The sequence below is a fragment of the Trachypithecus francoisi genome, unplaced genomic scaffold (genome assembly GCF_009764315.1).
Source record: "Trachypithecus francoisi isolate TF-2019V2 unplaced genomic scaffold, Tfra_2.0 Lachesis_group8, whole genome shotgun sequence".
Taxonomy (NCBI): Eukaryota; Metazoa; Chordata; class Mammalia; order Primates; family Cercopithecidae; genus Trachypithecus; species Trachypithecus francoisi.
This window is the reverse complement of record NW_022681473.1, coordinates 50,736,176-50,749,349: the sequence shown is the minus strand read 5'-3', so window position 1 is coordinate 50,749,349 and position 13,174 is coordinate 50,736,176. Positions and strand designations below refer to the sequence as shown.

At 43.5% G+C, this 13,174-nt stretch overlaps 1 protein-coding gene across 1 annotated transcript in view; it reads right to left on the bottom strand.

Moving 5' to 3' along the window:
- Nucleotides 1-13,174, bottom strand: part of RRAS2 (RAS related 2) — a 147,200-nt gene that overhangs the window by 106,145 nt on the left and 27,881 nt on the right. The window lies entirely within an intron of this gene.

Sequence of the window (13,174 nt, the reverse complement as noted above, 5' to 3'; positions counted from 1 at the left end):
TGGTTAAATAAACAATGATATATCCATAGAATGGGATGCTATACAACCATTAAAAAATCATACTGTAGACCGGGCATAGTAGCTCACGCCTGTAATCTTAGCCCTTTGAGTGGCTGAGGCGGGCAGATCACTTGAGGCTAGGAGTTGAAGACCAGCCTGGCCAACATGGTGAAACCATGTCTCTACTAAAAATACAAAAATTAGCTGGGCTTCATGGCACGCACCTGTAATCCCAGCTACTCAGGAGGCTGAGGCAGGAGAATCGCTTCAACCTGGGAGGCAGAGGTTGCAGTGAGCCGAGATCATGCCACTGCACTGCAGCCTGGGCGACAGAGCAAGACGCCATCTCAAAAAACAAAACAAACAAAAAATCGTATTGTAAAAGAATATTGGTTGGTACAGAAAATGTTCATGATTTACTGGTAAGAAAAAAAAACTTACAAAATGGTAACTACAACGTGACACCCTTTCTTTTGTACAGAGAATAAAGCATGCTATCATAGGCGTAAAATACTGAAGGGACAGATACTAACATGGTAACAACAGTTGCTCTTGGGTTGCGAGGCAGGGATAGTTACAAGAAATTTTTGTATTTTTTCTTTATACTATTCTGCTTTTTTCGTGTTTTCCTACCTTGAGTACCTTGTTTGCCTAATTAAAGAGGTGGGGAGAGGAGGAGATTTCCTCCCCTGCTTTTATTTTATTTTATTTTTTTTAAGAAAATCACACTGTGTGCCTAGGAAACTATTGCCAGAATTCCCAACATCTGCCACAGCCCCGTGCGGGGGAAATCAGAACTAAGTGAAAGACTTTCGCTCTGAGAGCAAAGTGCGCAGGTGACAGGCGAGAAGGGCAGAGGAAAGAAACGGGTTGGACCGATCCGAGGACGGGCAGGCTGGTGTGCGGATGGGCGCCAGCAGACAGCCCTCTCCATAGCGGAGCGCTCGCCCCAGCCTCTGCCCAGCAGGCCCGGGGCGACGCGCTTGGATGCGTGGCTCTGGAAGGGCACTGAGCTGGAACATGCCGGGGCATCGCGCGGGCACCCGGGTGCCGCCGGCGCCGCTGACGAGGGGTGCTAGCAGGCTATGCTCGCGGAGCTAGGAAGCTGTAAGCCTGTGAAAAGTCAAGCCAACCAGGCGGAAGTTGCTCCGCAACAGCTAGCCCCGACCGGGGCCTGCCCAGAGCTGCGTTGACCGCTGGAGCCCGCGTGCCGCTGCAGCGGAGCCATCATGAAGTGGCTCCCTGGCCAGGCGGTCCTGGCAGCCCGCCCGCTGGGGAGCAGTGCCAGGGGAACCAGGGCAGGCGGGGATCATGTGCTCCGCGCTCAGGAGCCCTTGGCATTCCTCGCGGGCGGCAACTCTCCCCTCCATTTCCACCCAGGGGGGCTATCGATCTTACTCTAAAAAGACAAAAACACAAATTACGGTGACGCAAAAGAAATATAAAAACAGGAGTCAGAGGACCTAAATTTGATTGTCAACCCATGTGACCATGAGCAGGTCACATTCATGCCTCCGCTTCCCCATCTGTGACATGGATATAATGATCCTATTTGTCCCAAGAGGCAGCGTGAGTCTTATTAATGAAGATACAAATGATATAAGAAAGAGTAATGAAAACTACTTTGGAAATTATGACGGATAAGCTGATGCCAGTCCCTGTTCGCTAGATGTATACATTTTAGGACTTAATAGTTCTTAAATTTTGAATGTTATTTGTGTGTATTGGTAAATCATCACTTTCCACTTTCCACAGCTTAAAATGGAAGACTATAGTGCAGTGATAGCTTAGAACTGGGAAGGAAATCAGGTCCAAAGCAAAGGAGAGCACACACCTGCCAATATAAAGATAAATAACAGTGGCTCACGCCTGTAATCCCAGCACTTTGGGAGGCAAAGGTGGGCGGATCACGAGGCCAGGAGATCGAGACCATCCTGGTTAACACAGTGAAACCCCCTCTCTACTAGCCGGGCGTGGTGGAGGGTGCCTGTAGTTCCAGCTACTCAAGAGACTGAGGCAGGAGAATGGCATGAACCCAGGAAGCAGAACTTGCAGTGAGCCCAGATCGTGCCACTGCACTCCAGCCTGGGCAACAGAGCGAGACTCCATCTCAAAATAATAATAATAACAATAATAATAATAATAAAGATCAATAACATTTCTGACATTGGGTTTGGAATTGAGTTCTGAGTTTCAAAGCAGTCAGTCAAAGTGTAAAAGGAACCACAATCAGATAATGTTGTACTCATTGTCGGAAAAGATTAGTACAGAGGAGAAGATTAAGCCCTCAGGAAAAAATGGGATATTCTCTAAATCTTCATTCCCCAAGTATCAGTCATTTACATACCATCTTCATGTGTTTTGCTGTATTTGTATGCCACATGTACATTTAGTTATTGAATATTTTTTCTTTAAAACAGTCTAACAAAAAATATTTCCTGATTAAAAAATATATATTACTCCCTTAAGTGTTTGTTCTATATTTTCCCTGATATAATTTACTTTATTAAGAAATACATAACCATTAAAGTAGAAAATGTTCATTCTCTAACCACCTAATGTCATCTTATATGCCACGTGTATTAGTCCGTTTTCACACTGTTATAAAGAATACCGGAGACTGGGTAAGTTATAAAGAAAAGAGGTTTAATTGACTCACAGTTCCAAATGGCTGGGGAAGTCCTCATGAAACTTACAATCATGGCAGAAGGCGAAGGGGAAGCAAGGACCTTCTTCACATTGTGACAGGAGGAGGCAGAGGGAAAGTGCTATACTTCAAAACCATCAGCTCTTGTGAACTCACTATTACGAGAACAGCATGAGGGAACAACCCCCACGATCCAATCACCTCCCACCAGTTCCCTCCCTCAACACGTGGGGATTACAATTCTAAATGAGATTTGGGTGGGGACACAGATCCAAACCATATCACCAGGTAAGATGTCTGAGTGCATAATATGTGCAGGCTATGTATAGCACACTTTGGGAAACTCTCTTCTTCTTGTTTGATGAGCCCCTTATAGAGCCCATCATGGCATGTCCACACTGACAGAGATCCTAGATATCACTAGGGCCAATTCCCTTTGCAGACTCTGCTAACAGAGAGAGGCCTGGCAAAATGACCAGACCTGCCCAGGATCACCCATCATGGGAGGAACACGCTGATGCCTCCTAACCTCCAGTCCTATGTCCTTGACTCCCTTTACACACTACCTCTCCCTAGGTCCCTCCACTCCCCCTACCTCTCACCATCAAGTCAGGGCTTGTGCCCATGAGAGCCTAATAATGTGCCTCTGTCTGAGTCTAAGAGAAGATAAGTTGATACAATTTGGGCGGTTCCCCAGAACCACCTTGGATTCTCTCCTGGTCTCTTTCCTTAGATTATGAACTCCAGGAGAGGAAGAGCCATGGTTTAGGAGGTTGGTGTGAGATAGTAGGTGTACAGACAGAGTTATACAGAGCTCATCTTCCTAAGTAGGTCCTGAATAGGCTTTGGACAAATTGCACAGGATAAAGAGAAGTAGCCAGAAGAGCTGTAGAATTTCCAGGGCTCAGAACTACTATCAGGCACAGCTTCTGGTGGGGCGGGTTGTACTCCGAAGGAAAGCACCTGCAGAGGAGGCAACTCAGGATCACCTACCTGAGGCTGAGGCAGCAGGCAGAGGGGAGGCTGTTTTAACCAGGCTCCCAGAGGAGCTGCCTTTCACAATTTGTTCACCTGAGGGGTACCTGCTTATAATATGCTGTCAGGTGCCATATGAGCTAGCAGAGCCTACATGGATTCCAAAGAAAGTTACAGCAGTCAAGGACTGTGAGGTAATAATCTGAAACTGAAATGGGTCCTCTGGGGCCCGACAGGGATATGTCTTCCTCACCTAAAGGCACCTGCAGAGCTGATGAGCAGTGCTGCCTTGGACCAGTGAGGATAACCTGCAGAGCTCATCAGAGCTAAGCACTAATAAGATTCAGGTTGGGAGGTTGGTGTACAGAGACCCCACAAAGTCTAGCAATAATACTGCCAACACTCAAGGTAGACAGAAAAACAATCTTTTCAGCTCCGCTTAGCTACTGGGAAGGTGTTGCTACTGGGAAGGCTGTCGGATGAAGGAACAAGCCCTGGATTAGGAGCCAGAAGGCTAGAGTTCTCACTCTGGCTCTGTGTGATGTTGGGCAAGTTGACTTGCCATTCTGGGCTTCAGTTTCCTCATCTACACATTTTTCTAATTCTTGTTCTGCTGTAAGAATTAGGAAATTGACCAGGTGTGGTGGCTCACACCTATGATCCCAGCTCTTTGGGAGGCGGAGGCGGGCGGATCACTTGAGGTCAGGAGTTCGAGATCAACCTGGCTAACATGGTGAAACCCATCTCTACTAAAAACACAAAAGTTAGCTGGGCATGGTGGTGTGTACCTGTAATCCCAGCTACTTGGGAGGCTGAGGCAGGAGAATCACTTGAACCCGGGAGGCAGAGGTTGCACTGAGCCAAGATTATGGCACTGCACTCCAGCCTGGGCAACAGAGTGAAACTCCATCTCAAAAAAAGAAGAAAAAAAAAAGATTAGGAAATTTAGGTTCTGAAGTCAGACAGACTTGGTTTCTAGCCCAGTTCTTCTCAAAGGAACTCAGAGGTCAGCTAAGGACACAGATACATAAAAAAGATTTACAAAAGAGATTGGCACAAAAGCAATGATCTTGCTTCTTGATCAAGGCAGCACAGTGAGTGGCAGAGCAAGGACTAGAATACAGGGCCCAGACCTTGATGTAGACATAATAATCATATAAATGATTAATGAAGTGGCTAATCAGAAATGTGACAGTTGCCACAAAGGAAAGGTAGAGGATGCTATGCAAACACACAACAGATCGTAACATGATGTATAAGCTGTGGTAAACATTCTGGATGTACATGGCCAAATAGGAACAGCTCTGGCCTCCAGCTCCCAGCATGAGTAACACACAAGATGGGTGATTTCTGCATTTTCAACTGAGGTACCGGGTTCGTCTCACTGGAGCGTGTCAGGCAGTCGATGCTGGTCCACGGGTGCAGCCCGAACAGTGAGAGCTGAAGCAGGGCGAGGCATCGCCTCACCTGGGAAGCGCAAGGGGAAGGGAATTCCTTTTCTTAGCCAAGGGAAATTGAGACACACAACACCTGGAAAATGTGGTAACTCCCACCCTAATACCGCACTTTACTAAGGGTCTTAGCAAACGGCACACTAGGAGATTATATCCCACACCTGGCCCAGAGGGTTCCACGCCCAGGGAGCCTCCCTCATTGCTAGCACAGCAGTCTGAGCTCTAACTGCAAGGCAGCACGAGGCTGGGGGAGGGGCGCCCGCCATTGCTGAGGCTTAAGTAGGTGAACAAAGCCACCGGGAAGCTCAAATTAGGTGGAGCCCACTGCAGCTCAGGAGGCCTGCCTGCCTCTGTAGACTCCACCTCCGGGGACAGGGCATAGCTAAACAAAAAGCAGCAGAAACCTCTGCAGATGTAAAAGTACCTGTCTGACAGCTTTGAAGACAGCAGTGATTCTCTGAGCACGGATGTTGAGATCTGAGAACGGACAGACTGCCTGCTCAAGTGGGTCCTGACCCCTGAATAGCCTAACTGGGAGACATCCCCCACTCGGTGCAGACCAACACCTCACACGGCTGGGTACACCCCTGAGATGAAGCTTCCAGAGCAAGAATCAGACAGCAACACTCGCTGTTCAGCAATATTCTATCTTCTGCAGCCTCCGCTGCTGATACCCAGGCAAACAGGGTCCGGAGTGGACCTCAAGCAAATTCCAACAGACCTGCAGCTGAGGGTCCTGACTGTTAGAAGGAAAACTAACAAACAGAAAGGACACCCACACCAAAACCCCATCAGTACGTCACCATCATCAAACACCAAAGGCAGAGAAAACCACAAAGATTGGGAAAAAGCAGTGCAGAAAAGCTGGAAATTCAAAAAATCAGAGGGCATCTCCCCCTCCAAAGGAACTCAGCTCATCGCCAGCAACGGAACAAAGCTGGATGGAGAATGACTTTGATGAGTTGAGAGAAGAAGGCTTCAGTCGATCAAACTTCTCAGAGCTAAAGGAGAAACTACATAACCAGCGCAAAGAAACTAAAAACCTTGAAAAAAGAATGGATGAATGGATAACTAGAATAATCAATGCAGAGAAGACCTTAAAAGAACTGATAGAGATGAAAACCATAACACGAGAACTACATGGCAAACGCACAAGCTTCTGTAACCGACTTGATCAACTGGAAGAAAGAGTATTAGTGATTAAAGATCAAATTAATGAAATGAAGTGAGAAGAGAGTGTAGAGAAAAAAGAGTAAAAGAAATGAACAAAGCCTCCAAGAAACATGGGATTATGTGAAAAGACCAAATCTATGTCTGACTGGTGTGCCTGAAAGTGACAGGGAGAATGGAACCAAGTTGGAAAACACTCTGCTGGATATCATCCAGGAGAACTTCCCCAAGCTAGTAAGGCAGGCCAACATTCAAATTCAGGAAATACAGAGAATACCACAAAGATACTCCTTGAGAAGAGCAACTCTAAGACACATAATTGTCAGATTCACCAAAGTTGAAATGAAGGAAAAAATGTTAAGGGCAGCCAGAGAGAAAGGTCGCGTTACCCACAAAGGGAAGCCCATCAGACTAACAGCAGATCTCTCGGCAGAAACACTACAAGCCAGAAGAGAGTAGGGGCCAATATTCAACATTCTTAAACAAAAGAATTTTCAACCCAGAATTTCATATCCAGCCAAACTAAGCTTCATAAGTGAAGTAGAAATAAAATCCTTCACAGACACGCAAATGCTTAGAGATTTTGTCACCACCAGGCCTGCCCTACAAGAGATCCTGAAAGAAGCACTAAACATGGAAAGGAATGACAGGTACCAGCCATTGCAAAAACATGTCAAAATGTAAAGTCCATCAATGCTAGGAAGAAACTGCATCAACTAACGAGCAAAACAACCAGCTAATATCATAATGACAGGATCAAGTTCACACATAACAATATTAACCTTAAATGTAAATGGACTAAATGGTCCAATTAGAAGACACAGACTGGCAAATTGGACCCATCAGTTTGGACCCATCAGTCAAGACCCATCAGTTTGCTGTATTCAGGAGACTCATCTCACATGCAGAGACACACATAGGCTCAAAACAAAGGGATGGAGGAAGATCTACCAAGCAAATGGAAACAAACAAACAAACAAACAAAAGGCAGGGTTGCAATCCTAGTCTCTGATAAAACAGACCTTAAACCATCAAAGATGAAAAGAGACAAAGACGGCCATTACATGATGATAAAGGGATCAATTCACCAGGAAGAGCTAACTATCCTAAATATATATGCACCCAATACAGGAGCACCCAGATTCATAAAGCAAGTCCTTAGAGACTTACAAAGAGACTTAGACTCCCATACAATAATAATGGGAGACTTTAACACCCCACTGTCGACATTAGACAGATCAACGAGACAGAAAGTTAACAAGGATATCCAGGAATTGAACTCAACTCTGCACCAAGCAGACCTAATAGACATCTATAGAACTCTCCACCCCAAATCAACAGAATATATGTTCTTCTCAGCACCACATCACACTTATTCCAAAACTGACCACATAGTTGGAAGTAAAGCACTCCTCAGCAAATGTAAAAGAACAGAAATTATAACAAACTGTCTCTCAGACCACAGTGCAATCAAACTAGAACTCAGGACTAAGAAACTCAATCAAAACTTCTCAACTACATGGAAACTGAACAACCTGCTCCTGAATGACTACTGGGTACATAATAAAATGAAGGCAGAAATAAAGATGTTCCTTGACACCAATGAGAACAAAGATAAAACATACCAGAATCTCTGGGTCACATTTAAAGCAGTGTGTAGAGGGAAATTTATAGCACTAAATGCCCACAAAAGAAAGCAGGAAAGATCTAAAATTGACACCCTAACATCACAATTAAAAGAACTAGAGAAGCAAGAGCAAACACATTCAAAAGCTAGAAGAAGGCAAGAAATAACTAAGATCAGAGCAGAACTGAAGGAGAGAGAGACACAAAAACCCTCCAAAAAAATCAATGAATCCAGGAGCTGGTTTTTTGAAAAGATCAACAAATTAAAAGACCTCTAGCAAGACTAATAAAGAAGAAAAGAGAAAAGAATCAAATAGACGCAATAAAAAATGATAAAGGGGATATCACCACCAACCCCACAGAAACACAAAGTACCATCAGAGAATACTATAAACACCTCTACGCAAATAAACTAGAAAGCCTAGAAGAAATGGATAATTTCCTGGACACTTACACTCTCCCAAGACTAAACCAGGAGGAAATTGAATCCCTGAATAGACCAATAGCAGGCTCTGAAATTGAGGCAATAATTAATAGCCTACCAATCAAAAAAAGTCCAGGACCAGATCCATTCACAGCCGAATTCTACCAGAAGTACAAAGAGGAGCTGGTACCATTCCTTCTGAAACTGTTCCAATCAACAGAAAAAGAGGGAATCCTCCCTAACTCATTTTATGAGGCCAACATCATCCTGATACCAAAGCCTGACAGAGACACAACAAAAAAAGAGAATTTTAGACCAATATCCCTTAGGAACATCGATGCAAAAATCCTCAATAAAATACTGGCAAACTGAATCCAGCAGCACATCAAAAAGCTTATCCACCATGACCAAGTGGGCTTCATCCCTAGGCTGCAAAGCTGATTCAACATATGCAAATCAATGAACGTAATCCAGCATATAAACAGAACCAAAGACAAAAACCACATGATTATCTCAATAGATGCACAAAAGGCCTTTGACAAAATTCAACAGCCCTTCATGCTAAAAGCTCTCAATAAATTTGGTATTGATGGAACATATCTCAAAATAATAAGAGCTATTTATGACAAACCCACAGCCAATATCATACTGAATGGGCAAAAACTGGAAGCATTACCTCTGAAAACTGGCACAAGACAGGGATGCCCTCTCTCACCACTCCTATTCAACACAGTGTTGGAAGTTCTGGCTAGGGCAATCACGCAAGAGAAAGAAATAAAGTGTATTCAGTTAGGAAAAGAAGAAGTCAAATTGTCCCTGTTTGCAGATGACATGATTGTATATTTAGAAAACCCCATCATCTCAGCCCAAAATTTCCTAAAGCTGATAAGCAACTTCAGTAAAGTCTCAGGATACAAAATCAATGTGCAAAAATCACAAGCATTCTTATACACCAGTAACAGACAAACAGAGAGCCAAATCATGAATGAACTCCCATTCACAGTAGCTTCAAAGAGAATAAAATACCTAGAAATCCAACTTACAAGGGATGTGAAGGACCTCTTCAAGGAGAACTACAAACCACTGCTCAGTGAAGTAAAAGAGGACACAAACAAATGGAAGAACATACCATGCTCATGGATAGGAAGAATCAATATTGTGAAAATGGCCATACTGCCCAAGGTAATTTATAGATTCAATGCCATCCCCATTAAGCTACCAATGAGTTTCTTCACAGAATTGGAAAAAACTGCTTTAAAGTTCATATGGAACCAAAAAAGAGTCTGCATTGCCAAGACAATCCTAAGCCAAAAGAACAAAGCTGGAGGCATCATGCTACCTGACTTCAAACTATACTACAAGGCTACAGTAACCAAAACAGCATGGTACTGGTACCAAAACAGAGATATAGACCAATGGAACAGAACAGAGCCCTCAGAAATAATACCACACATCTACAGATATCTGATCTTTGACAAACCTGACAAAAACAAGAAATGGGGAAAGGATTCCCTATTTAATAAATGGTGCTGGGAAAATTGGCTAGCCGTAAGTAGAAAGCTGAAACTGGATCCTTTCCTTACTCCTTATATGAAAATTAATTCAAGATGGATTAGAGACTTAAATGTTAGACCTAAAACCATAAAAACCATAGAAGAAAACCTAGGTAATACCATTCAGGACATAGGCATGGGCAAGGACTTCATGACTAAAACACCAAAAGCAACGGCAACAAAAGCCAAAATTGGCAAATGGGATCTAATTAAACTAAAGAGCTTCTGCACAGCAAAAGAAACTACCATTGGAGTTAGCAGGCAACCTACAGAATGGGAGAAAATTTTTACAATCTACCCATCTGACAAAGGACTAATATCCAGAATCTACAAAGAACTTAAACAAATTTACAAGAAAAAATCAAACAACCCCATCAAAAAGTGAGTGAAGGATATGAACAGACACTTCTCAAAAGAAGACATTTATGCAGCCAACAGACACATGAAAAAATGTTCATCATCACTGGCCATGAGAGAAATGCAAATGAAAACCACAATGAGATACCATCTCACACCAGTTAGTATGGCGATCATTAAAAAGTCAGGAAACACCAGGTTCTGGAGAGGATATGGAGAAAAAGGAACACTTTTACACTATTGGTGGGAATGTAAACTAGTTCAACCATTGTGGAAGACAGTGTGGCGATTCCTCAAGGATCTAGAACTACAAATACCATTTGACCCAGTCATCCCGTTACTGGGTGTATACCCAAAGGATTATAAATCATGCTGCTATAAAGACACATGCACACGTATGTTTATTGCGGCACTATTCAGAATAGCAAAGACTTGGAATCAACCCAAATGTCCATCAGTGACAGACTGGATTAAGAAAATGTGGCACATATACACCATGGAATACTATGCAGCCATAAAAAAGGATGAGCTCATGTCCTTTGTAGGGACATGGATGCAGCTGGAAACCACCATTCTCAGCAAACTATTGCAAGAACAGAAAAGCAAACACTGCATGTTCTCACTCATAGGTGGGAATTGAACAATGAGATCACTTGGACACAGGAAGGGGAACATCACACACCGGGGTCTATTGTGGGGAGGTGGGAGGAGGCAGGGATAGCATTAGGAGATATACCTAAGGTAAATGACGAGTTAATGGGTGCAGCACACCAACATGGCACATGTATACATATATAACAAACCTGCACGTTGCACACATGTACCCTAGAACTTAAAGTATAAAAAAAAAAAAAAGACTTTGAGAAAATCTCAAGAAAGACACACACACACACACACACACACACACACACAAAGATTCTGGATGTACCCAAATAGTAATAGGAAATCATCTAAGCAAAATGGTGATATTGAGGCTGCTGCAATGAAGACCAGATTGGAAGGATGCGAGAGTGGAGGCATGGAGGCCTGCTAGTTGACTCTTGCAATAATTCAGACAAGAGATGTTAATGACATGGATTAGGGAAGTGGGGTGACTAGACCAATGAGGCATAAAACTATCGGGACTCAATGATTGATTCCATGTAACAAGAGAAAGGGAGAAGGCCATGTTAAAGGTGACACTCATGTTACCGATAGAGACAGAAGACAGCCAAGGGTCCCCAGCAAAACCCCAGTTTCAAGCCTAAAAAAGCCTGAAGTCTGAAAAACCAGACTGCTGGTCCCAGATGAAGCCCACACTTTCCCAACTGGTTCTCTCTGAATAATGCCCACCTGCACACTGGGGAAGGGGGTGGAGCCTCGGCAAGTTTGTGCCTTAGGCAGCAGAGGAGCCTGCTCTCTTCAGTTCAAGTGGTGACCTGGGAATCAATCTGTGAGGTGGAGGGCCTATTAGCAGGACTCCATCTCACTTGCTGAGTTGTTTTTTTTTCTATTTTTCCTTTTTGTTCAATAAAGCCCTGCTTTACTTGCCCTTAAATGCATCCACATGCCTAAATTTCCCTGGTAGTGTGACAAGAACCTAAGTTTTAGCTGAACTAAGGAATAAAGTTCTACAACATTACTGGAATGAAAAACAGGGTGAATGATGGTGCCATTTACTGAGATCAGAGTACTAGGGGGGAGCATGTTTTAGGGTGATCTTTAGTTCAACTTTAGACACATTGGGTTTTCTAGTTGTGGTGGTTGTGTTTTAATTCGGTTTCATCTGAGAATGCCGAGTATGCCTATGGAATTGAGGAAGCAGTTGGGTATGGAGGTCCCTTGATTAATGAGAGGATTGGGTTTTGGAGTCAACCTATTGGCAACTGAAGGCACAGTGGACAGAGAGAGGCAACCTGCCTATCCCTGAAGCATAGTGGAGAATAGATGGTACACAGGCTTTGGAATGGCACTCATTGGTTTTTGGTTCCCTTTTAACCACCAGCCATGTGACCCTGGTCAATTTGCTTAATTAATCTGAGCATAAGACTCCTTATTATTTGGAAATAATGATTCCTACATCACTGAATTATCATGAGAATTATACTATATTACAATTAACAGTTCAAAAAACTCTCATCTACGTACTGTATGTAAGGATATTTCAGACAAACACTATATCTTATAAGCTTGGTGTGAAATTGCTATGATCTGAATGTTTGTGTCCCCTTAAAAGTGACATACTGAAATCCTAACCCCTGAGGTGATGATGGTATTGGGAGGTGGGGCCTTTGGGAGATGATTAAGTCATGAGGGCAAAGCCCTTATGAATGGGACTAGTGCCCTTATAAAAGAAACCCCAGAGAGATCCCTCACCCCTTCCACATGTGAGGTTGCAGTGAGAAGGCAGCTGTCTATGAGGAAACTGGCCCTCACTGGAACCCAACCATGCTCGCACCTTGATCTTGGATTTCCCAGCCTCCAGAACTGTAAGCAATATAGTTCTGCTGTTTATAGCCACTCAGTCTATAGTATTTTGTTATAGCAGCCCAAATGGACTAAGGCAGAAGTCTAATATCAAAATAATTTATCTGAACAAAATAAATCCAAAGCACTTATCATAGCAAAGAGACAGTATAGCATAGGTTTATGCAGATATTTTAGACATAGACAACCCTGGGTTCAAGCCTGGGCTTATCACTTCCTGGCTGCATGACTTTGGAAAATTATTTACTGGGTTTCCTTTTCTGAAAAATTGAGAGAATAATAGAATTCATCCCATGGGATGGTTGTATGGATGAAATAAAATGTGGAAAGTACCTTGACTTAAAAGTTTCAAAAATGCTAATTTTTGTTATTGTACAAAATATAGCGTCGGGCACACAGTGAGCGTTCATTACAGGCCTGTTTCCCTACCTCCTCCTCACCACTCCTCCAACCTCCCCAGATTCATCTGCACACATTTTTAGGTGCACAGGCCTTACTCATA